Source organism: Pithys albifrons, chromosome 7 (assembly GCF_047495875.1).
Source record: "Pithys albifrons albifrons isolate INPA30051 chromosome 7, PitAlb_v1, whole genome shotgun sequence".
NCBI classification, from domain to species: domain Eukaryota; kingdom Metazoa; phylum Chordata; class Aves; order Passeriformes; family Thamnophilidae; genus Pithys; species Pithys albifrons.
Genome location: NC_092464.1, coordinates 39,123,437 through 39,146,152, shown reverse-complemented (window position 1 = coordinate 39,146,152; position 22,716 = coordinate 39,123,437). Strand labels below are relative to the sequence as shown.

The window sequence follows — 22,716 nt, the reverse complement described above, 5'->3', positions numbered from 1 at the left end:
CCCAGTTATTGACAACTAAATTTGATGCCTTGTTGCTTTTTTACATTAAAACAATTGGCATACTCTTTCTGTTTGTGTCTTGGTGTGCCTTATTGGTTTAGAAACATTGCTGGATTTTAAGTTCTGGAGATAAACCAAAGCATTAGGGGCACAAGGCTTTCCTGCTGTTCATTGCTTGTCCTTTTTGCATGTCTGGATATGCAGAAAAGCCTTACGCTGAAGGTGAGAGTGATAAGCTCTCAATTCTCAAAACAAAGTGCTATTTTTATTATATAATAAAAGACTTAAGGTGACACTCTGCTGTGTATTCTATTCCTACACATCCACATGGTATTTTGAAACTCTATCCTTATTATTTGTCCTATAAAATCTGTGTTGTTTAAAGGGAAGAAACCAATCAAATGCATTTTACCTTGTGTGATACAGCTCCTTAATGTGATTTCATGCTTTGAGGGGAATAATCAAGAGTTGGAATCTGTACTTTGATTTGCAAAAAGATACCTTTGTTAAATCACTGAACTGTATTTTGTTTTTAGCCATGTGCTTCTGCAATCATTTCCAATTTTGAAGAAAGCTCCAGTAATTATGTTCTGTAGCTTTGGTTCATGTAACCTTTTTTTTTGTATTTCACAAGCATGAGGAGTCAGTCATCTGTTAGTACCTAGCCTCTTCTCTGAAAATTTAGATTATTCAAACTGGATTTATGATCTCTGACATGAAATTCCTCACACTATTTCTTTAATTTTTTTCTACTTAGGCAGGCACCATCTTTTCTTTAAGTTGTAGTAAAGCTTCATATTCAAGAATTTCTGCTATACGTTGTAATTACTCCTTTTTTTTTCTTTTTCTGGTGTTTGCAAGGAAAATTTGCAGTTTTCAGTGGATTAAACTTGCAGTTGAAGGAGATGAACGAGTTTTTCTGCCTTTGATCACAATTAAAACTTTCCACTTCAGAGAGCTTAGTTCAGGCTGGGCAGATAACTGCCTTTCATGTGTGGTCAAAATTCTAAAAAGTCACTGGACAGAGGAAGCCAGAATTTACTGAAAATTTAGAGTCTGAAAATGTTTTGTCTGGGCTATTTATTTTTCCTTGGAGGCAGAGACAAGGAAGGATGTGCAATGATGCAGCACTGAATGAAGGATAGCAGAGAAGACACTGAAACTGGATGCAGGAACAGAAGGAGATCTACCTTCTTCAATGTTACTTGATAGGATCTATTTTTATATAGAAATGTCACCTCACAGAAGTCAGGAGAGAGAATATCCAAGTAGTTTAAATGCAGCTAGAGGCAGGTAGCTAAAGACACAAGGGAACAGAAGAGGCAGTTGAGGTGATCTGAATGCACAGCTGTATTCAAAAATAGTAGTTGGAAAGGAGAGGTCTTTGAGGCAGCTGACCACAGATGCATGTGGCTATAATCACAGTGTAGAGGCTTGCACTAATTGGTAGTGGAGAAATCAAGTGAAAGACTGATTTGTTATGATGGAGGACTTGGGAGAAATTAGTGAGAAACAGATGACACCAAAGAAGAGTGGCACCCCAAAAAAAGGATAAGATGAGGAAAAGTAGAGGTTTTAGACGGAAGAAGAAGAATGTGATTAGAGAACTGGGGAGAGAAAATATGCGATAGTTGGGCAGCATCAGGGAAAGAAGGGAAAAACCCCCCACCAAACTCATGAAAATCCATGTTTCCTAGCGGTATGAGGAAGATGCAGATGTTTCTTTAGGTGGAAAGACACATCTGTCAGCAGAATTTATCTGGGGGAGGAGCAGTGTTTTGTTTTCCAGGGCCAAAGAATACTATGCAAACATAAAGCTAAAAAGAGTCCCAGAGAAGAAACTTGAGACAAAGATCTCGGCATCCCTTTTGGAACAAAACAAAGTTTAATATGTCCAGCCAGAAAAAATTCTCCTAAATGCTATGGCTGATGTGGTCTCTGAGAAGTAAGGTGACAGAATGACAAGCTAATGAAGATGTACAAAGAGTCATGAAAGACTCAGGGTCATGCAGGCATGAATAGGTCTTCATGCAATGGGCATGTCTGAAAAGGTGCCTAGAACCACTCTCAGGCCCTGGAAATTAAATGTATCTACTGTTGACTGTCACTGGCCTAATTTTGGTTTATACTTACAGGAACTCACCTGAACTATTCCCAGGTAAAGTTTGAAAATAATCTTGGGATTGTTCCCAGTGGGCAATTTGAAAGCAACCACTCTGTTTTAGGTGGGTGATAGACTTTACTAACATGGCACCTTTCTGTGCCAGTTGGCCTCAACATTCTTGGATGTGTTTATTTTGCTTGTAGAAATACAGCAGTAAATGGCTTAGTAGATGCAATCCTATGGAAACTTAGGACATTGACAGTCTTTGATGCAAGCTGTGACAGGCAGTGAATATAATTTCTTCTTAAAAATGTTGCTGAATTGAGATGTTCATGTGCTCTCAAATTTTGTTTTCATGTAGCATGGTGGCGTTATAGAAGAGTTGGTTATACAAAGTAAGTTTGTATGTAACATGCATTTAGTTACTTCCATTTAAATTTAATACAAGCATAAACAAACTTAAGTCCATGAATAACATTCCTTACAGAACAGGCTGTGAAATTAAGGAAATAAGGTCGTGAGGTTGGTAGATAGTTAAGGCGTCTAGAACAAAAAGCCCAAACATTTAAATGCAGAGAAAATATTTTAAGAAGTTCTTGAAACTTGTATCAAAACAAGGCAAATATCTAGACCTAAATGGATAAGATAAATATGGATTTAGAATGCAATAGGTGTAATGTGAAGGTGATGGAGACATGGAAATTTTAGGGTCAGTGTAGAAAGATGTACAAAATCAAATTTCATGTGTTGTTCTGGATTCTGAATTCAGGAATAATTCATACTGCAACAGGTACAGCAAATGTGTTTGAGAGCCTTTTTCTTAGCAGAATAGACCAGTAAAGTAAAACCAGAGGCACACAGTAAGCCAGTTCCTTAATAAATAGATCAGGGAAGGGACTGGTAGAGGGGAAAGCTAGCTAATTAAGCTAAGCAATATTGACACTTGAACAAAGTGTATATAAGATTTTAATTTTAGCAGAAAGCACTCAGTTGACTCTGAAACTAAAGTTAGATCATGCAGGTTACTAGAATCAGCATGCGTCTTATCTCACATTTTCTAAATGGGTTTATGAATGCGACCTGTTCATAGCCAGATGCACTGTCAGTGTTTTGTGAAGAACTTTAGAGATGAGCAAGAGGAGTTACACTTGCCTTTCAAATGCCTTAGCTTCTGAAAAGCTAAATGTGACATTTTTGGAAAGGATTGTGCAGGGTATTTTGGCAGTTCTCCAGCATATCATCAGTCTTTCAGCACTCATCCCACACTCATGGAACCTTTCCTCTTCAGTTATAGAATCACAGAATCATAGAATGGTTTGGTTTGGGAGGGACCTTAAAGATTATCTGGTTCCAACACCCCTGCCATGGGCAGAGACACCTTTCACTAGACCAGGTTGCTCAAAGCCCCATCCAACCTGGCCTTGAACACTTCCAGGAACGGGGTATCCACTGCTCTGGGCAACCTGTTCCAGTGCCTCACCACCCTCACAGTAAAGAACTTCTTCCTAATTTAAACATACCCTCTTTCAGTTTAAAGACATCGCCCCTTGTCCTATCACTGCATGTCCTTATAGAAAGACTCTCTCCAGCTCTCTTAGGCCCCCTTAAGTACTAGAAGGTGCTCTAAGGTGTCCCTAGAGTCCTCTCCAGTTCTGTCCTTTAGATTTGCTCTGATGTGGGTTGATTGTTGTATAGGTTCTCCAAGGCCCTACCATCACAGATGCTGTGCTGGTTTCTTGGTTCACCTGTTTGGGAAATCAAGCCCACACAGCAAGTTCACCTGAAAGCTTATCTCCGGGCAACGTTGTGTCAGACTGTGTCAAACTGCTGCACTAGTTTTTTCACAGTGTGCCCTGCTGCTGGAGCAGGATTTCCTGAAGAGCATTCAAACTTTCTATCAGTGTAATATTCGGAAATGTTTTGTTTATGTGTGGCTGAACTGGAGTGTGAAGTGATAATTGTAAGCCCAGATTGTGACAGAAGTTAATTTTAATGTCTTTTTTATTTCTGTTGGTCTATACATGTTTCTGTAAATAATGTGTAGTTGAATGAATACCAGACTGATGAATGTGGAAGCCTGCCTGTCAGTGTCTCAAAAGGAAAGCTTTCAAATATAAATAATTTTAAAAGTATAAATAGAAAAATCTTTATACTGTATTTATCACTGACCACTTTCTTTTTCCTTTCATTGCATCTCCCATTTTATTTTTAGTGATGCTTTCTTGAAATAGTTTCCCTGCTTTCCTGTTGGCCATTAGGTGGCCACTGTGGAATCTAAGTGATTTCTAAGCTGGATAGTAAGGAAAGTGTTCCATATTTAAGCAGTGTGAGCCTGAAGTCTTGTCTGTTCAGACCTTCTTCACTGACGCATCAGCTTTGTCTGTTTGGGTGATTTCATGTATATTTTCCTCACTTGGTTTTGAAATCTGATTCCAATATTGTTGAGGACCTCCTGTTCTTACGTTCATGTAATTCTGTTCCCCTTACGAGTTTGTAGCTCTGGTTTTAGCTAACTTACTAAAGTCAGTACTCTTCACAAATGTCACTATGTTGGCAGCCATAACAGTTTTTAATTGTATTGTGGATTTTGTTGGTTATTTTTAATTCCACTGTTATTGGAATGTTCATGTGCTGATGGTCACCTCAGCTGCACACAAAGTAATGGGAACAGGTTTAAGTTTTGTTGCCCCTCAGGCCTTAACTTGACTTCACTGCAGTCTCCTGTCCACTTTTAATTTTTGTGTTACATCCTTTTCCTCTTTTGTGTGTTTTTCCTGCCAGTAGGCCATTGTGAAGATTCTTTAACTTTACATCCAAGCACATCACTAATGCATCCAGGCAATGATAGGTAAAATGGTCTTTGTTCATGTGGCTCCAAAACTCTGGGGAATCATGAATTTATTTAACCATCAATCTTTATGCTTCAAGGCATGCCAGCATCCACAAGCTTTTTGTTAGTTTTAAGTGCTATTGGTGTAGTTTTGTTTTAATGCAATGCCTTAGAATACTTGCTGAGAAGGGCTCTTAAAATAGGTGTAACTTAATGTGCTGTTCAGACTTCTCATTAATCTGCGGGTCTTCACTCTTACCCAGAGGTAAAATACAAAAACTACAGAGGGAGGAGCTTGGAATAAAATGATAGAAAATGTGACTCTGAGATAAAGATATTTAGTGCTGACGACTAAGACTAGCAGTGGAGGAAGCAGAACAGGATGTTCGGAAAGTCCAGGCCCTTTGGCATGAGTTAAGGAGCTTGGAAAATAAGCAGTGCTACAGTGAATTTGTGAAACAATGTTTGTCTTCCTAAACTGAATGCTGGAAACAATCCATTTCACACTTTGCCTTTGCCAGTGCCCTGGTATCTGTTGTAGCACTCATCTTCTGTCCTCTTTATTTTCAGAGAAAAGTTTGACTATGTTTAGAACTTATTTGTGCTTCCTACTTTCTTGTGGCAGTAGCATGGTCATGTTGTGGCCATTGGGCTAAACTTTGGAATCTTTGTGTTTGGTCCTGCTGTACTGCCCTGTGTTTGTATTTTAACTGTGGTGATGGGCTTCAAAGACTACACTTCCACTTTGCTTCACCGCTGCTTTGTCTGCATGGAGAAATTAATCAGGGCTAGGACTTGTATCTTATGGTTGTTGTCCATATTGTTTCATGGACATTCTGTGACATGATTTTGATCCGTGCCAATTAGCACACTTCCAGATAACCGCTGTGGCAGGATGGCATGGGAGAGGGACTGTTCTCAGCAGGCACTATTGAAGAGGTAACCATGTTTTGCAGGGGAAGGCAGTGTAGAGATGCAGTTTTGAGCTGTCTCTGCCTTTTCCCCCTGACCCTCTGGATTCTGATGTATTTTGTAGACTAAACCAGTTTCTCTTGCACTTAGCATTTACAGAGGATGCTGAAATACAAACTTCTACTTCCTCACTGCATCACTGGGCACTGTTATCCACAACAATATCAAGCCACCTCTTCCTCTTCCCTGTGCACGGTTTGCTCAGACTTGCACCACTTCCATAGTTGTAAGATCTTTTTGAATAAGAATCAGGTTAGGGGTACAGCTGAAGTTTTATGTCAAGCTAGAATCTCTTGCTTTAATGAACTTCCAGAGAGTGGTCTTCCATCATGCATCTCACTTGCAAGCTGACGTATAGCAGTAGCTCACAAAGCCAGTGTCATCACAGGCCAGCAAAAGCAAGTTAGATAAGTAATTACTGTTCTGGTATGTATATATTTACTTATCACACAGGGGCAGGGTAATTGCACATACAGATTATACATTTGCTTGCACACATATTTTTTTTGAACTTCACACCTCTAATTCACTATTCGGGCTTACTTTTGAGCTCTTCATGTGAAAATAGGTAGTGTTTACTGTGGGTCTTCTAGTTTGTGAAGCCCTATGCAGTACTCTGTTGGAAGGGGTCATTGAATTCCTGAGCATTGCTGTTATTTTGCCTGAATGTGTTCCAAAAATTGTTTGTACAAAGTGCACAATATGCAATATTCTTTACAGTCCTTGATTGCTCTCTCTGACTTTTTCTGTCTGAATTTTTAGTTGCAAATGGAGACATTACTCAAACCATAGTCTTCCTCATTCACTCACTGTTGAAAGTATTTTTCATTTAGGTAGTACATGGTGTACTGTTTATAGGATGTACATCAGCAATAATTGTGGGCTGCACAGACTTGTTCTTTTGTCTTGAAAACTATAGGATTGGCTGCTGAGTGAGCATGTATTTAGCATAAAGATTTAAGCCTGTTTTTTGTGCTGCTGGAGCAGCAAAGGAAGAAACCACTGCTGAGTTATTGGACTAACCAGTATAGTTTTCTTCATCATGACACTCTGTGTACAATGTTGTTATCATGGGGATTAGAAATATGGAGCAAAAAGGATTTTGTTATGTCAGTGCTAGGTGAAATGGTGCTTTTATAAGTTGGTGGTGTGGGCAGTTTTCTTTTGAGGCTAGTGACAGCCATGACAGTAACAATCACACAGAAATTGTTACGAAAAAGAAAGGCTGAGGGAGATGCAGTCTCCTATGTAGACTATGTTTACAGTTGTTGCCAGTCTATGCACTGCTGTCATCATTTATTAGCTGAAGAGACTGAAAAGTCAATCTGGAAGGGATTGTGCTTACTGCAAGTTTCTGTAGCCTTTGGTGGTGCCAACTGCAAAAATAGGCAAATCTGGCTGCAGTGGAAGAGCATGATGAGGCAGCTCCAGCCCAACTGCTACCCTGGAGGCGTTTTGGAGGCTTTGGCTGGAAGCCGTGAAAAGCATCTCCCAGGGGAGGACTGCATTGCAAACAGACCTTGCCCTTCCCTATCGGTGAATTCCTTTGGCAGTAGGCTGGCATCGGAACACCTAAACATACTTATGATAAAGCTGCAATGATATTTCCCCTCTGTGAGATGGGGGTGAGGTGTGCATTGTGTTTGTTAGTTCACCTCGCATATGACTCTTTCAAAAGGTGTCCTTACAGCAGCCACTCATTAGTGGTGGCATTGTGCCTGGCTGAAGGCCAGGTGAAAACATGTTTCTCAATTTCTCTCTCTTAAGTGGTCTAAACCAAAAACTAACAGCTCCCCATTGACTTAAGTGGCTCTTGGTTGGATCAAGCCACTCTCTTGTAGGAAACAGAGGACTGGAGGAATGGCTCCTGTTTTTCCTTGGAGTTTAGCTTTCTTAAAGAGCAGAAGGAGAATTGAAACATCCTTTGCACCCCAGCCTGAAATAATACCTTTGAAACAGTATACTTGTTTACATGTATGAAGAGATTAGCATTAGGAGTAATTTAGAGGTACTAAAATAAGCCTTTATGAATGCTTCAGAACACTTTCTCTTTTCCCACAGAATTATGGTCCTTGATAACTTGGTCAACTCTGTGTAGGAAGTCTTTCTTGGAAGGGGTTAATGCACAGGCAGAAGAGCCTGCTGAACAAAGCAAGCTTTCTGCTGAAAATTAAGAGTTTAAAAAATCCTAAAATTGATTTATATGTCCTCATTTTAGGCTTTCTTAAATTGAGTTCATCTTTTGTAGGCAATAATTAATGCTTCTTGTTCATTTTATTTACTTACTTTGCATAGGAAAAGGAAAATGTTGAGATCACTCAGTAAATAAGTTTCTATAAGAGCCAGTCTTCACTTCAAGAAGAAATTCGACCACAGTAAATGTAGGTATACTGGTGCTAGCTCCCATGAACTGTAATGGCACTTAAATTGTTGCTAAACTAAGTATGCAGGTCAATGGGTAGGTCTCTGTATCCCATACTGGAGCTCTTACTGCTGTATGATTCACTGCTTTTAGGAACTACATTAGTAAGATTAAAGTTAGTTCTGCTTTGCCTGCCTAGATCCTTCCTACAAGGAATACAGGGGGAAAATACTTGTGAAGTCCTGAACACACAGGAAACAGTGAGAGATCCACACTTATCATATTGCAGTGATTCTCAGGCTTTTCCATGTTTTCCTGCGGGACAAATTGCTGTGTTGCCTCATTTCGTTAGTGTTGTTTAGACATCAGTTATTCAGTTCCTACCCTTGCATAAGTGCCAAAAATCACAGATGTGGAAATCTTGGACACTGTGATTTTTCACAGTGTTTATGACAAAAAGGCAGTTGGCTTCAGAGATCAGAGGCATCTCTGAGTATGAAAAAAGCTCTTTTAAGTGTATGCTTTTTTTGTAAAGGCAGTTGCTCATTCAGACCACAGTCAAGTGTGAGTACCCTCAGCTGGAAGCCTCGTCCCTCTGCTGCAGTGTGGTCTTGCTCCTGTTCAGAGTCAATGGGGTTGTTTGTGCCACTGCAGCTCATTACCCAGGCTTTTCATCAGCTGCTGAACTTTATTTGTTTTCTGGAGTTTACTCCCTTAAAAATATGGTAGCCATCAGCAGAACACCAACTGAAATAAGAAGTGTTGGACTTGTTTTCTTTTTTAGGTATTATGTGATTCTATAACAAAAAAGGGTATAATTTATTTATTTGTATTCAAATAAATAATTTGCAACAGCTGGTAAGAATGGGGAACAGCCATAAACTGAAAATAAAATTTGCAGCACAATTCTGTGTATGTTGTCGGAGAATCATTTCCATGCAACCCAGTAACAGCGCAGAGATTTCAGGGATTATGTTCAGATTAAATGTCAACAAGAGCTGAGCCTTGGCAGTATGCCAGGAAGGTCATACGAGGAAAGTCCCAAACTTTTACCCTCATATAAAAATGTGTTCTGCTCAATAATCATAATATGCCGCATATTTTAACACAACTAATGACTTGGGTTAAGAAATCTCATCTCAACTTGATTTTTACAAATTTATTATTTAATTTAGATTCAGGACTTTTAACTGCTTTTTAATATTAAAGTCTATGTCAGTAATTTTATTTGGGGGTTATGCCTCTACTGTATATTTTTTTGATAGCATGACATTAAGAAACTTTAGTCTAAAGCTTCCACAAGTTTTAAAATTTCAAAATTTTCACTTTCAAGTTACACATAAATGGAACAATAGCCTGCTATTACTTCTACAAGTATTATTATTTCCCAGAAACATCTCTGTTATCTCTAAGATGAAGTCTGACATGGTGTAATTCCATGGCATTTATGGGAGGATACTTTACTATTGGGAGGGAATGAGAAAATAGTTACAAATAGTTACATAGCTGGGAATTGCTCTTTCTTTTATTTATCTGTGGTTGGTTTGTTCCATTCCAAAATACCTGTGGAATTATGAAGGAATATGCTGACAGTCTAATACTGCATTGAGAATGTCTCATTTTGGTTTAATCTGATCTGTTTACAGTAGATTGGTTTCAACTATGGAAGGGAAGTCTTTGTCTAAGGGATATCTACACATGGAGCTGTAGGGCCTAAGCTATACTACTTGAAAGAAACACTCTTAAACTACTTGGCACATCTGAAAAAATCTGAAATTATTTTAAAATTGATTTCTTAAATCCCATAAGTACTCTCAAATGTGATTCTGCTCCTGCATACGATTAAGGGTATATGGTGAATTTTTACATCCCATTTCATTTGCTGCCTAGCACTAACCCCTGCAGTGGTGTAAGCACACACCTTCCTCGTGCCCTTATGGGAACTGAGTGTAATGGAGGGAATTTTCAGAAGACTTTTTTTTGATGCAACCAACCTACTGAATCAAACCACGGCTGTTGGATTTGGTTTGCCAGGGGACTTCAATATGAAATGGCAGCAAAACTTGGAGTCATTAGCCAAAGCAGCTGATGAGTCTGTGAATTCAGGGCTCCACCTTTAATTTCTAATTATATATACATCTCGTATGTATACTGTATACATGTATGTATGTATTTATATACACATGTATGCAAGTATGTGTAAACATATATGTGTATGTGCAAGGTGAAGTTTATTTTCCCCTTCCTCCTCCTTCTCTGTTTCCTCACCTTGCCTGCTGCAATGAGGCACAAGGGAAGGGAGAAAACTGACTGAGGTCAGCATTGCAATGACAGGGTGTACAGACTGACCTGCAGTTTCTTAAGTGTAGAGATTGAGAGATAATTAGAATTGTCAGATTCTAGAAGAAGTCACAGTGGTAATGCTGGGGTCAAAAATCAAACTGAGAAGCACCAGGAGATTTGTGTGGCTGCAGCAGGAGGACCCCAGGCTGGGGGAACCGGCTCCTGAGGCAGAGGTGCTGCCAAGCTTTGCAGAACAGATTCAATTGGTTTGTTATTTATGAAGGATATGTCAACACTTCTTCCAAGTGCAGATGTAAGAAATTGCAGTTTAGAAGTCAGTCCTTTAAATATTATGAATAAACAAGGTAAATGCATTAATTATTTTATTAAACACCTCATGTTGTGCCACTTATTTGTCCTGAATTATGAACTTGATAGGATTTTTTCAATTACTTTCCTAGACTTTTATTTAAACTGCAGTCAGTGGAATTTTACCATCCTACAGCCCAAGACACACAGTAATAAATCAACCCTTATTTACTTATTTGTTTAAAGCTAATGTGATAACAAATAGTCTGTTAACATACATTATTTCTTTGTACTACAAATACGCAAATATTTCAGTTATTATCCTTTTATCTCTATAATAATTTAACAACATGATGCAACATGTTTCTCAGATAAATTGAGTTACATAAAAGCAGCTTTACATCTGCATAATGCTTTAATAAAACATTCTCTCTATTTTGAGTTAAAATGTATGTTCAGCTTGGGAATATGCTTATAAAGAAACTGAATTTGCCTTACTAAGAAACATTTGTGTATTCTCTTAAATTTCGATTACTTTTTTTTTAAGTAATCATTTTATCACAGTCTGGACTCGGACTGCCAAGGGTTTGGTAAGTTGAGTTTTTGCAGTTAAATTGTGTTGATTTCTTGTTTATAAAGAACGTAGCTTGACTTACTCGCACCTTTCTTTTCCCCATCTGTGAATATTTTCTGTAATGTTTATTTTCTGTTAATCCTTGGTGACTTGACAGTGACAGTTTTCCCACTAAAGCCAGTAGAACCATCAAAACTGCCATTACCCCAGCAGAGTTAATCCAACTTTGTACCTGTGCAGCCCTGTGTCACTGGCATTTTGTTTTAAGCAGGACTGTTTTAAAGGGACTGTGAGATCTTTTGCCTTGGCAGCCCAGGGCATGGTGCAGCCTCAACATGTGCGTGTTGCTGCATCCTGGTGCCTTGCTCAAATAGGCAGGTGTTGCTGTGCCCATTGCTGTGCCTGATGTGGTTATGAGGATGGCGAAGGCAGGTGCACTGCTGGGTGCCTGTGTGCTGGGGTAGGTGGGGTGACCTGTGTGTGCTGGATACCCAGTCTCGCTTCCTCAGGGCAGAGATCAGTGCGAGTTGTTTATGGGGTACTTAAAACTGTATAAGGTTTCTTTGGTTGTAATCCGAGTTAGTTCAAGTGTTTTAGTCTAATGTGAAAAGCAGAATATGGTAGGTAGAAGAAGGTATGTCTTCCCTTTTCATAAAGAAGGGAAAGATAAACCCAAAATGATAGGAGAATTCATTTCCTCTTAACTCTGGCTGTACTGTCTCCAGGCCTTTTATAAAACCACACAGCATTGTAAAACATCTATTTGCTGTGGGGTGTGTGAAATAGCCAGGTGTACCCTGCGTATAAGCAAGTGATTGTAGCCTGAAACATCAGTGCAGACACTTCATGAGTCAGATCATTCATGATTGCAATAATGAGATTATTCATGGTAGGCTCCTCATTGTGACAATGGTACTTTGTTTGGAGTCTGTCTTGTATATGGGCTTTACTTCCGATTTGCAGATTCCTTCTGTGCTAGAAAACAGCATTGCCACGGGGAACTGAAAGTGAGGGTCAGTGCTGCAAACCAGGATGTTAGACAGTGCTGGAAGTAATTGGGAAGGTTCAATAGTTGAGTTGAAAGCTTTAATCATGACTTTCATTGAGATGGTACTGCTTCCTATGGTTCCTGAGGTAGGTTCTTTTAGTCAATTTTTAGTCTGTTGTCTTTTGATTTTGTGTGAGTTTTTTTAGACTCTATCTGCTGATTAAAACTGAGTAGATCCTACCAAGAGTGTTTTGTTGCTCATGATCATGTAAGATGTGTTCTGCCTTAATAGGTGGCCTTTTATTTTGTTTAAGGAAAGGATTTAAAAGACAGCATGGTGAGCAAGTGGTACCAGAGTCCTCCTCCTCTTGTGGAATTCCTCAGACGTTGCAGGCAGGTCTACTCGCTGTGCCAAGAGGAGGTAACCTCTGCCACCATTGGAAAGATGATGATGGTGACTCAGTGATGATGACTGTACACAGTATTCCTGCTTCCTTTTGGGAAAGGGAGAGGCCATCCCAGCACAGGGGCAGCGCCTCATAGAGAAACATCAGAGGTGTTTCCTGCAGTAGTAGTTGAAAATAACAGTTGCCCATGGTGGGTGTCAGCAGCTTGTAACAAAAACACAGAGCAAATGTCATGCTGAAAAGCACATCTGAAACTAAAATACTGCTTTTGTGTTTAATTTCTTGATGCCAGCTTTTATCCATGAAGTTAAGAGGTTTTCTGATGTTTTCATTTGAAACGACTGTTTCATGCAAGGTGAACAAGGCTAAAATAAATCCAATGCAAGCATTACAGAGACTGTGTCTTCTTCTTGAACATGTGATTTTTAATTTTTTTCCTCTAATAATTACTTAGCATATTGTACAGGAGAAGATTGTTTAGGTTATATATGTTACCTGTGAATGTAAATTTGAATTCCAGGGCATTTTGTTACAAGTTAGCAAAATATTTATATGCTCTCTTTTAGATCTAAAAAGCAGCAGTTAATTGTTTGACAGGAAGAATAAAGCATTTGTCTATTCTGTATTGTGTGGGGTGTTATGACAGATTTCTTTTGAATGCTAGCATTCAAATGATACATCAGTAGGGTAATGTTACATTGTTATCTGTTGGCACTTCTACTTGCAATTTCATAATTTTAATAAAACTTTACAGTGATCCGAAAGCCATATATGGTAATAATTATACTCGTATGACTTTGTATAATGTTATACAGGTATACATTTTCTGCATCGTATAGCAAGAAATAGACTACTATATTCTTAGATACTTGTGAAGTAATTGAATATAAAAAAAATTGAATGTTTTACTGAAGTTTTCAATGATCTCTGAAGATATTTGGACTTTAGCCATTTCAGTTGCAGCTGACAAAAATGTCTACACTGTCATCATGTGTGTAATCAAAATGAATTTGCTGAATAGCCATGGAGATGTAAATTGAATGCGAAACAAATAGCTGAACAGCTCTTAGTAAATTAACTGAGTAATGCAGATTAGTGTAGTATTGCCTTGTTTTTTAGTGCAAAATATTATCTTTTGAATGAAAGGGAAAAAACTAACTGTAGGAGTCTGTTGTCAGTGAACTTTTGACAGTTCTATAAAAGAAAATTCTGGTTTCTATGAAATTGTATAAATATCTATGAAAACATATAAAACCTTTGTTGTGATTAGAACTTATTTACCTAGTTTAATAGGTATTCCTGTAATTTGACTATGCTATCCTTGAGGAAACCCTAAGGATCTTACATTGGTTATAAGCATTATGACTGTCAGAAAATATATTGGCAGTGAGTGGTGCTGACTTCCAATATTTTCTCCCATTTGTAAAAGTGCAAAATGAGCAGTAATTTTATTGTGACTATAACGATATGTGTAAGGTGCAGATCTTGGGATTGGAAAAGGTCTCGTTGGAGTTACCAAGTACCAAGTTTCAGTTTTCTTATTTATTCTTTGTTTTGAGAAATTCACAGATTTGCATTTGAAGTTTTATAGCAAATACTAGATTTAAAACTCTTCAGCAGAACTATTAACACCATTACTGCTTGTACACAACAGTGCAAAAATCTTGACAAGAAAACTCTCCCATTTCCAGTTTCCACAAAAAACACTCACGTGAAAATATTTTCTTAAAATTGTTTGGCAGTGCCATTCAAAAATGAGATGTTTTGTACTTCTAATTGTTATCTCAGTCACATCCAGATGATAGTTCTTAGACCTGTGATTATTCTATGGTAAATTTATTAATAGTACTGTTTCATTCTTGTATTGTAGCTTTCTAAAACAATCTATTGCAAGGCCGTCTGCTCTTGTTTTCTCTTTTGCCACCGCAAAATGAAGGCTAAAATCTAAGTAAAGCTCTTAGCTGAACCAAACTTTGAAATATTTGTCTAGATCAGTAATGAGATTTCCTCTGTGAGCACTGTAACAAAACAAAACAAAAAACCAAAACAAAAAAACAAAACAACAAAAAATCTGAATCCTGCAATAGCTATAAAATATACCCCAAGGGTGTCTTCACTTCCTTCCAAACTTCTCCTAGGTTTGGGGTTATTCCTCCCATACACTGAGACCTCAAAATGTTTGTTGTACTGAAGTATTTGTTCTCAAGACCTCTGAAAATCAGTCTTGCCCTGAGACTGAATTGGTCCTTTGTTCAGCTCAGCACTAAATAAACAAAGCATCTTCATGTTTACTAGGAACGGAAATGTATTTCCATGCTCATGAACTTCTACAGAGAAATCCATTTGCTCAGTCTTCAGTGTAACAACATTGTTGTCACAATTTCTCAATGCCTATGATCACTTTTTGACATTATCAGAAGAATTTGGAACATGTCGTCAAGGCCAATGCCCCACACCATAACAAGGCTGTATTTCCCTGTATTCCTTTATCTGAATGATTCTCACTTGGAATGGGTGATGGTACCATATGGGTGAAATATTTAAAGTTGCAAATGTGAAGAGGGGCTGTTACAACTAGATTGCCCAGGAATCAACATTATTAACTCTTCTGCATTTACACACCCTTGATAATCATGGAAAATTTCTTAAGGAATTTTTGACTTAGTGTGAGATCTTGGCTCTAGAGCTGGAGTAAACTGATCTTCAAAGTTGAAAAAGACCTTGAAATTTATCTGATGGAGTGTCATCTGTGCACTATAGAGATGACTTGATTCAAAAGATTACCTGTCAGAAGGTTTCAAAACAAGTAAAAGCAAACTGATTGCAGTATATGAACTTTTTGTTGGACTACTGTGCTTAGAAAGATACTGACCAGCCTGTTTACAAGAGCACCAAAGTGTGCAGTGATCCAGACAGATGTCTTGGTAGGCAGTCAAGAAATTTTTTGGAAGCATCCTTTAATCTGGTGTTGTGATGTGTGTGAAATCCCCCGGGGGTTACTGTCATTAACTACTCCCATGAGAATCCTGACAGGGAAGGCTTTTCCACACCAAATCTGAATAATCAAGTGTGCCTTTGATTGATAGCAGCCTCGTGTTTGGGAATATAATTAAAGTCTTGGTTCAGCAGCCAACATGCTGATACTTGAGATGTCCACAGCGGGTGTCCCCCTTGGCCTTCAGCAGTGGCTTTAGGAGGAAATGTATCTCTTGGGGAGATACCCTGTAATGTTGGGGTGTTACTTAGAAATAGACAGTTTAAAAAAACCTTTCAGGAGTGCTAAGCCTTGTGTTATTTAAATTCACATAAGAATTTGGGATTTTTCCCCTTTTCATCCTTTTGCCTCTGTTAGAAATAAAACTTAAATGTTTATTCAAAAAGAATTAGAGTGACAGTAAAGGTACCAACCACTTGTCACAAGAAAATAATTGTTAGTCTTGGTCTTCATCTTGTGTAATAATGGCCAAATGACCAAATTGTAGTAGGGGTTTTTTTAGTCTTTTTGACGTGAAGATTAGCAAATCATAAACCATTTTCTACTTTGGCTGGTGATCTCATTATAAAACTGAAGGCTTCTTAGGGCAGTTCAGCGATGCTTTCAATGCATTTCCTCTTGGATGAGAGCCAGAGGATTCCAGTGTGGTCGTTTTGGCACAGTTGGTATGTTTCATAAAACAGGTGTCTACATGTGTGTAATAAATCCAGTTATGCTGATAAATTTGAGCAGATAATTTAAAAGTATGTGTTGCAGTTAACAAGACTGGTAATTTACCATGTCAATAAAACAAAGTATAAGCAACATTTCTGCAATGTGTGTAATGTTCTTTAATTCTGTAATTTAATGGCTCCATTGTGTGAGCCATTTTCAAGTTCCTGTTCAAAATGTTCTTGATCCAGATGTTCATATATTTTCTTTTATTACTAGCTGTCTTGCAGTTAAAATCTGCAAAACTGATTCTCTTCTTGCTTTACAGTGGTACCAGCCAGTCAGCTAGCCAGCAACAGTCCATGGCAAAGGATATAAAAATAATGAGGAAATTGAGAACTGGATCATACAGATTAAAAGCATATGTAGGAAAAGAAACTCATCAGTAGACTTGCATTACCAAAGAGTCACTTTTCCAGGTGATGTTCCAATATATTCTTTGAAATTAAGAAAGCTTTTTAATCCTACCTGTATCACTTACATCAGACTGTTGCTAGTTAATTTGCTAAGATTCAGCAATGTCTCAGATGTTCTGGAAATCCTAGAAAAGAGGACTAGCCTTTTTACTTTAATGAATTTCATCATTAGCTTTGTGAATTTTGGGGAGTTTTTTACACATTTCCTTACAATGTTTTAAAATCTCTGTCTTTATTTCAGATTAATGCTCTGTAGTACTGACTGACCTAATTATCACTATTTATTTGGAGTCCTGTATTCCTCAGAGAATAGTAGAGGATCTTCAATGTTTCGTAAAGCTCATAAAGAGCTGAAAAAAATTAAGCTTACATGCTATAATCTCCATGATTACTGTTATTGAATTAAAAATAATGGGGCATTGCAAGGAGACAGTTATATTGCATTTGATACTTAGCAATCGTTCTTTTAAGACCCAAAACGTGTGCTATGGTTTGGTCTTTGTTCCTCAAGTGTGTGAGGCATTTCAAAGTTTGTCACCAGCTCTGGGAAGAACTAGCACCTGTGACCAAAGATTTCAAAGGTGCAGAGAGAACCGTTACAGAAAGTTCCGGATTCTGCATTGACTCGGGATGTGTGCTGAGGTTGAAGATCAGTTAGTCAGGATCAGTAGATGAGTATCTATATTGTGTAACTCCATAGTATATCTGTTTTGTATCTGTATATTCAGGATCTATGTATGAGTTGATTATTTAAGAGGTGTGGCCGGCATAATATGTTAAATGATAATCCAATCCCTTGTTCCTTTAAATGTTTTGTTTGGAAAAGTCCAACATTCCTAAGAGGCCACCTGGATGACAGTTGATAAATGGGATTGTAGCAGGCTCTTTTCACTGCTTTCTAGAGGGCACAAGCTGAGATTAGGTCTGATCCTGAGCAGACTTCCACTAAATGCCTTTTTTCGAGCAAGTGCATATATTGCTCCTGTTGCCTCTCTTCTTCCTGCCCAGCATACCCAGTTAGAGCTCAGGGTAGCTTTGGTGAATTAACAACTTCTTCACTTTATTTTGAGACTATTTTGATCATCATGAATATCAGAGCATAAAGTCCCCTTGGGATCTGTCTGAGCTGCTGGATGAGAGTGAGAGGGCTGGTCAGTGCATCGTCTGAAAAAACAGGTGTATGAATCCTCTTCAGACTGGGAATAACATTTCAAGTAAAGTGCTTCTTTTACGTGCCCTGATGCAATGATTGGCACCTAATCTAGTTCTCTTAGCTGTGTGTTGTGGATTGAAATTCAAACTTCTAAGGAGCAGTAGGATCTGTAGATGAAAAGCTCGATGCCCATGCAAAACACTGTGATAACAATTTGTGTGTTGTGCTTAGATTCAGCTGTAATTATGTTTTGTGACCAAGAGGAGGAAGGAAGCATGACTTACATTGTTGGGATTTGTGATGCTTTCCATTAGTTTTGACATTGCAAAAGTACTGGAGCTATTTTATTGTGTAGTGCAAATCTTCCCTAGGTCAGAGTAATAAGGAGAATGCAAGAAAACCATAAAGCAAACACTGACCTAGACGTAATCTTTAGCTGATGGCTTCAGCCTTTCCATGTTGTAATAGAAAGTAATACATCTAGGCAAGCATTTGTTTGCCATAGTTTCTATGTGTTTGCATGCGCAGGATATTTCAGACTTTTGTATACTAAATATGTGTAAATCATATAATGTACAAGTTTGTGTATACGTTCTTGGTTTTGGGTGGGGTTTTTTGTGAAATCTAAAGTACAAAGATATAAAACTACTGAAATATTTTTTCTTGCAGCATTAATGATAAACTCTAACTTAGTACCAAGTCATCAAGTAAAATAAATGAAACACTCATGCAAACATTCTGCTTACCATTTCTGTGCTTAGAAAGGTTTGATTTTTTTATTGCCTCTCTCAACCAATATGTAATGATCCAGCATTTCTGCTACTGAAGAAGATTGATTTGTTTTGCAAAACTACTGATGCTAATCATTCTACCTGAACTGTTTTCTTGTGTCTCTGCCCAGTCCATATGGTGTTAATATCGGGGTAGGGTTCCAAGCCTCAGGTGCCTGAACTGCTTGCAGTAAATCTCACAGAATCATAGAATCACAGAATCTCTTGAATTAGAAAAGATCCACAAGGATCATTGAGTCCAGCTCCTGGCTCTTTACAGGACCATTGCTAAGAGTCACATCATGTGCCTGAGAGTATTGTCCAAGCTCATTCAACTCTGGCAGTCTTGGGGCTGCGACTACTTCCCTGGGGAGCCTCTTCCAGTGCTCAGCCACCCTCTGGGTGAAGAATCTTTTTCTAATATCTGACCTAAGCCTCCCCTGATGCAGCTTCAGGCCATTCTCTCAGGACCTATCACTGGTCACCACAGAGAAGAGATCAGTGCCTGCCCCTCCTCCTCTTCATGAGCCTCTTCATCTCAAGAGCATTCACAGGGTGCATCAGAACTTGGGTGCAGTATACAGTGGATGTTATGCTTGCAGAATCCTGAACCTTGTTTGTATAATAATATGGGAGGGTTTATGCCCTCCAGATTGAATATGAGTGGAATGAATGAAGAATTGGATGGGAGTTGAATTAGTTGTTCTACCACCACCTTTCAAGTGTAGCTGGATTGAAATTACCCTGCTTTTTGTTTAGCACTTGAACAGTTTTTAGAAACCTAAACTGAACAGAAGCAGGATATAGATTTACCATCCAGTAAATGGAGAACAATCCTATGCTTTTGGCAACATCCGCTGTATATATATTTTTATAGTAATATGACCAATGTTAAAATAGTTATGTATATTAATGTCTTGTTCTTGAATGGATACCAGATACCTCTAGGTTAGATGGCATCTGTAAAAGCCTGAGCTGGGCATCAAATATGACAGAGTAAGGAAGGAACAACACAGGTTTTATTGATGGTCTCTTCAGAATTTGGAAATAATTGCATTGGTTTTTGTCAGTGTGAAATACATGCAGTGACAGCAAGACTGTTCATGCCAGCCTTGCCTTGTGATTCTTTTCTGTGATGATGCACACCCTTTTGTCTCAGAAGGGAAAGACGTTAATTAAGTCCTTTACAAATACATGTGAAATATTCAATAAATAAAATCTTGTAAGAGTGCTGCTGAAGGTTATAGTGTTCATATGTCAGCCTGAGAAGAAAATTCCAATTACAATCCCCATGCAATGACTGGTTTATGTTAGGCACACAGTACAGGTATCATAATAGTTTTCCTTCCCTTGATATATTGGTAATTTACTGAGTAGTGGCATGAGGTAGTGATTTGTTTTATGGCTGTATAAGATCATGGTATAGTGTTAATGCTTCATGTTCTTCAGACTGAAATGGTTTGGATGCCTTCTGTGTTTTATTGAAATCTAGTTCTATGTTTAAATGTATTTTACCTTACTGATTTATTGGCTTTTCATAGCCAATTGTCTCAAATACCCTCCTATCCCAAATCATTCAGCCTGTGTTACAGTCCCTCAGACATCAAGTCCTCACAGCCGCCTGTCCTGTATGATTGCCTGTGCTTTTATTCTCTGATGGAAAGTGTAATTAGAGAACAATGATTTAGCTTTTGGGTTGACATACACTTAAAACTTACTACAATACTCTTTCATCTGCTGCTGTTGTCTTATCCAAGTATTATAAGTATCTCTTGTTTTTCTCCAGTTAACTTCCCAGATCTCTCAGAGGTGAATTACTGTGTCCATTAGCCATATAAAACATCCTGGTCTAGGAGGGGAAAAGAAGAGTTATTTCTCTTCGTCAGTCTAGTGTGGGAATTTGGAGAGACAGAATGTAATTAATTATCAAGCTTGAATTTTGGCCAAGGTTCTATTAGACTGAGAGTTACAGTTTATGAATTTCTTTCATTCTTGTGATGATAGAAGGAGCAGGAGGGAGATAAGACAGTGGGATTTTATGCAAATATAGAGAGTTTGGACTCTTGCTGAGGCAACATGTTTCACTTGTCACCATGTTAAGCTGAACTGCTTTATGTGGCCGTGGCAGGAGGATGTGGGGTAAAAATGATAGCACAGCTTCAAATGAAATTGTTTGTAGGGGGAAAAGTAGTTAATTATACATAAATCAAGCTCAAAAAAACCAACCAGAGCATGAAAGAGCTACAGTGCATGCCCTCTGCCTTCCACATTCTCTTTACGATTCACTTGGTGCTTTGTGTTGCTTTTCTGAGGCAATTCTTTTCTCTTTATGTTCACCAATTCATATTTTGTCATAGTTTGTTGATGATAACTTTTGAGCCAGATCTAGCAAGTCCTTAGTAGGCTGTTTATCAATTAGATCAAATATAAATCAAGAGGTTGCTGTGTAAGTTATATTTTAATTCCTCTACTATGTCTGGAGTTAATTTTGTTGGGAAGAAATAATCACAGTGACAAGTATTAAGACTGAATGTATTGAGAATTGGGGGGGAGGAGGACCTAGGTATTCACCAAGGCCACTTTTCTGTCACGTTATTGGAGTATATGCCACATCAGCCAGTACAACTGGAAATAGTTTTATGCAATGGAGAAATAGCACCTGGAGAGTAGATCATCTATCTTGACAAATACATCTCTTGTGAATTTTCAGTTGTGTTCCTTTTCACCACCAAAACTCTTCAAATGTTAACTAATAGTTCATATTAAAATAATGGAAGAAAATTATTCAAGTTCCTAACTTTTCTGAATCTCTTGGTTTTTATGTGTTTGTCATCTTAAATGCACAGTATGCAAATCCCAATATGTCTGTGTTCTTAAATAGTAAGAAAATAGTAATACACCTAGAATGAGATGTGGTTTTTTCCTATCTAAGGAATGCTTGCATTCTGAAAGCTTGTAGTGCTTTGCTATGTAATGGTTCCATCATCCTTGTAGAACAAAATGTACTTCGTCCTGTTAAAATTAGAACTACTTAAGAGATGTTGCACTTATTATTAAATTGCAAATCTTCTTTCTCCTGAGAGAAGGTAATTTTCTTTGCTGAAGGAAAGTTAGCATTAATAAGCACATAATCCATGAAAACAGTTTTTTCATAAAAGGGTGTTGAAGTTTCTATCTGTGGAAATAAATAATATTACAGGGGGTAGGAAGAAAAGTAAGGTCCAAGTGCACAGCCAGTATTCCTTTTCATCTTCTGCTTTTGAGACTAATTCATCACATAATCAACTAGTTGTGGAAAGCGGAATTCACTACTGAAATGAGACTAGATGAACAACATAGAGAGCTGAAGACTGAAAGCAAAAAAATCTGTATATTTCTGAGTCTAATCTCTGGATACAACCTTGAACCTCCAGTTACAGAAAAATTTCTGCCTCAGTTCATTGCATTTCGACTCTGGACTGTGGTGTATTTGCATGTGCAATGCCCTCTCTGTATTGAGCAACCAACACAAGAAAGGTCAATGATTAACCAACACTTGGCTACTGATCAAAATCACTGCAGAAATCAGTGAAAAACATCAGAAGTTCTGTGCTGAGGCAGATTTTCCATCCCACTCTCTGCTTACAGAGGACCTTGCCACTGCCTTCTGGCAGAGTGACCCTGAGTGTGCTGGCAGGTTGCAGCTGTGGTGGAGCACACTCACCCGAGCTTGGTCTGAACTATGGCTGCTCCGAAGGCAGAGGCATGGGGATTTTGCCCACATAGACTCTCTGGTGATACTATGGCTAGGTAGTAGGTGGCTAAGGAGGAATGTGCCAAGCTATATAGTAGCTGTAGAGTAA

At 38.3% G+C, this 22,716-nt stretch overlaps 1 protein-coding gene across 13 annotated transcripts in view; it reads left to right on the top strand.

Moving 5' to 3' along the window:
• THRB (thyroid hormone receptor beta) overlaps nucleotides 1–22,716 on the top strand; it is a 165,575-nt gene that overhangs the window by 45,856 nt on the left and 97,003 nt on the right. The window contains exon 1 of one of the 13 annotated variants that reach the window (XM_071561101.1): nucleotides 16,942–16,954. The exons of the other annotated variants lie outside the window; for them this stretch is intronic. The gene's annotated coding sequence lies outside the window, so the exon portion shown is untranslated. Of the gene's footprint in view, nucleotides 1–16,941; nucleotides 16,955–22,716 lie in introns of those variants that run through there. 13 annotated transcript variants of the gene reach the window in all.